Source organism: Eriocheir sinensis, unplaced genomic scaffold (assembly GCF_024679095.1).
Source record: "Eriocheir sinensis breed Jianghai 21 unplaced genomic scaffold, ASM2467909v1 Scaffold1086, whole genome shotgun sequence".
NCBI lineage: Eukaryota > Metazoa > Arthropoda > Malacostraca > Decapoda > Varunidae > Eriocheir > Eriocheir sinensis.
The window spans coordinates 31,105-34,560 of record NW_026110392.1 but is presented as its reverse complement, the minus strand read 5'-3'; positions in this window follow the sequence as shown (position 1 = coordinate 34,560).

Here is a 3,456-nt window from a genome sequence, read left to right as displayed (position 1 = left end):
ATAAAAAGCAGGGGAAGAGAAGAAAAAAGAAGAAAAGAATTACTTAAGAAAAGGAAAAAAATACGAAGAAAATAGAAAACAGGAAGAAAGAAAAGAGAAAATATATATATAGACGTGAAAAGATAAGATACAAAATAAGGAAAAGATAGAAAAATACGTGATAAGAAAAGAAGACAGAGAGAGAGAGAGAGAGAGAGAAAACAATTAAATAAACAATTCAACAAATCAAGTTAAAAAATAAAAGCAATAAGGGCGTAAGAGATTAAAAAGAGTAAAAATAGAGAGAATCTGAATTGCGTAGAAAATAAAAAGAAAATAAACAAAATAAATCTAGCGTAAAGAGAAGGTTTAAAAGGGAAGGAAGGGAAGAATGTGGTACAGGAAAGAATTATGTTAAAGGAGAGAGAGAGAGAGAGAGAGAGAGAGAGAGAGAGAGAGAGAGAGAGAGAGAGAGAGAGAGAGAGAGAGAGAGAGAGAGAGAGAAATAAACAAATAAAAAGAAAGAAAATGAAAGAAAATAAAAGAAAGAAGAAGAGGAAGAAGAAGACAAAGAAAGAGGAAAGAAAGAAAATAAAGAAAGAAAGAAAGGAAAAAAGAAAGAAAAACGATGAATGAATGAGAGATAGAGAGAGAGAGAGAGAGAGAGAGAGAGAGAGAGAGAGAGAGAGGTAGAGAGAGAGATAGAGAGAGAGAGAATCCCCAATCCTTCCAGGTAAACTAATTACTTTCACCTGCAGCTAAATATGAAATAAAAGACACTTGATCGCCCGGGACAAACTTTCTATTTTCATACTTTCCTTTTTTCCTTCTTCATTTCCCTTTATTTTCCTTTACGTTAACTTCCGGTCCATGATGAATGATATGAATGGAAATGATGATATGAAAATGAGGAAGATAATGAGAAAGGAGTAGGAGAAGAAGATGAAGAAGAAGAAGAAGAAGAAAATGAAGAAGAAGAAGAAGAAGAAGAAGAAGAAGAAGAAGAAGAAGAAGAAGAAGAAGAAGAAGAAGAAGAAGAAGAAGGGGAGCAGAATCACAACAGAGAATATGAATAATAATAAAAAATAAGAAGAAGAAGAAGAAGAAGAAAAAGAAGAAGAAGAAGAAGAAAAAAAAAGAAGAACAGGAACAGAATCATGAAAAATAAAAAATAATAATAACAATAATAAGAATAAGAAGAAGAAGAACAACAAAAAAAAAAAGAAGTAAAAGAACAAGAAGATCAAGAAAAGCGAACAAAAACAAGGCCAAGAAAAATAACAACAATAATAATAATAAAAATAATAATAATAAAATAATAAAAAATAAATAAATAAAATAATAAAAAAAATCTTCACCTCTCGCGCGCTTTCGAAAAATACGAAATGTTCGCGATAAATATGGAAAGGTCATACTCGCAGGGGGGAGGAGGAGGAGGAGGAGGAGGAGGAGGAGGGGAGGGTGTTAAAATGATCGAATCTACGTGTGTGTGTGTGTGTGTGTGTGTGTGTGTGTGGAGAGAGAGAGAGAGAGAGAGAGAGAGAGAGAGAGAGAACGATATTAGATAGAGAGTGAGAAAGAAAGGGAGGGAAGTATGGAGGGAAGGAGAGAAAGAAGGAAAGGAAGGAAGAAAGGAAGGAAGGAAGGAAAGAAGGAAGAAAGGAAGGGAGGGAAGGAAGGAAAGAAAAGAAGGAAGGAAGGAAGGAACAATATTATGGAAGAAAGGAAAGAAATAAAGAAGGAAGAAAGGAAGGAAAGAAAGAAGGAAAAGAAGGAAACGAAGAAGGGAAAGTAGATAGATATATAGAAAGAAAAATACAATAAAATAAGAAAAAAAAGAAAAAACAAGAAAAACAAAAGAAAAACAAACAAAAAATAAAGAAAAAAAGTATGATAGACGGTTGTAGAAATTTCCTTTATTTTTATACAGAGAGAGAGAGAGAGAGAGAGAGAGAGAGAGAGAGAGAGAGAGAGAGAGAGAGAGAGAGAGAGAGAGAGAGAGAGAGAGAGAGAGAGAGAACCGAGGGCGGGCAAGGTTGCGAGTCGAGTTGACGGTCAGTTCCTCATCGACTTTGGCAGCAGGAGGTTGTGTCGCACCTACTTGAGTCCCGCCAGAGTGACCTAACCCTCCTGACCTCCCCTGTGAGCCCCCGCCGCAGGACACTCTCGGGGGATGGTTGACCTCTGACCTGACCTGACCCTGGAGGCCTGAAAAAGGAAGAGCTGTTTTTGAGGAGAATTTAGGAGAGGAAGGAAAAAGTTTTGAGATGTTGAGATACCTGTCCAAATTCTCCTTCTCATCTCGTTGCAACAGGTAAGTGAGAGAGAGAGATGGAGAGAAGGAGAGATGAGAGAGAGAGAAATATGCAAGGAAAGAAATGAAGGAAGAATTTAAAGAAGAAAAAAGAAAGGATAGAAGGAATGGAGGTAAAGGGGAGGAATATGTGAGAGAGAGAGAGAAGGAATGGAATGAAAGGAAGGGATGAGAGAAGGAGAGAGAGAGAGAGGAAGAAATATATACGGAAGAAATGAAGGAAGAATTTAAGAAAAGAAAAAAGGATAGAGGAATGGAGAGAGAGAAGGAGAGAATATGAGAGAGAGAGAGAGAGAGTAGAGATAAGAAAGAGGAGAATAAGAGAAAAAAGAAGAGAAAAGATTAAAAGAATGAAGAAAACAGAGGAAGAAATAATAAAGAAGGAGAAAAAGAAGAGAAGGGAAAAAAGAAGAAAATATTAAAATGAAGGAAAATTAAAGAAAAAAATACAAAAAAGAAGAAAAGGAAAAGAAAGAGAGAAAAGAAAAAAGGAAAGAAAATGTAGAGGAAGAAAATACAAGGAAAAAGAAAAGGAGTGGAAGAAAAAGAAGAAGAAAAGAAGAAGAAGAAGAAGAAGAAGAAGAGGAAGATAAAGGGAAGGGAGTGAGGGAGGGAATATTATGTGTGTGTGTGTGTGTGTGTGTGTGTGTGTGTGTGTGTGTGTGTGTGTGTGTGTGTGTGTGTGTGTGTGTGTGTTTGTGTGTGTGTGACAGGTGGTAATTAAAGTTCTTATGGGCAGGTAAGATTGTTCGTTCGTCCGTTTGGTGCTACCATCATTATTATTATTATTATTATTATTATTATTATCATTATTTTTAGTCTTTATTTTTTTCGTTTCTGTTTTTTTCTGTTTCTTTTTCATTTCGTTTTGTCAGGTTGAAAAAAATATTATGAAAAGTTATGAAAATGAGAAAAAAAGAAAAAAATGATGAAAATAATGAATAAAAATAAAAGAAAATAAGAAAAAGAATAAGAAAAAGTAAGAAATAAGAAAAGAAAAGAGGAAGTATTTCGAGATATAATAAAAATAATAATGATAATAAAATAAAGGAAATGAAAGGAAGAGAGAAAATATAAAAAAAAAGAATAAGGGGAATGAGTAACTACAATAATAATGATGATAATAAAATAAAGGAAATAAAAGGAAGAGAGAAAACAGAATA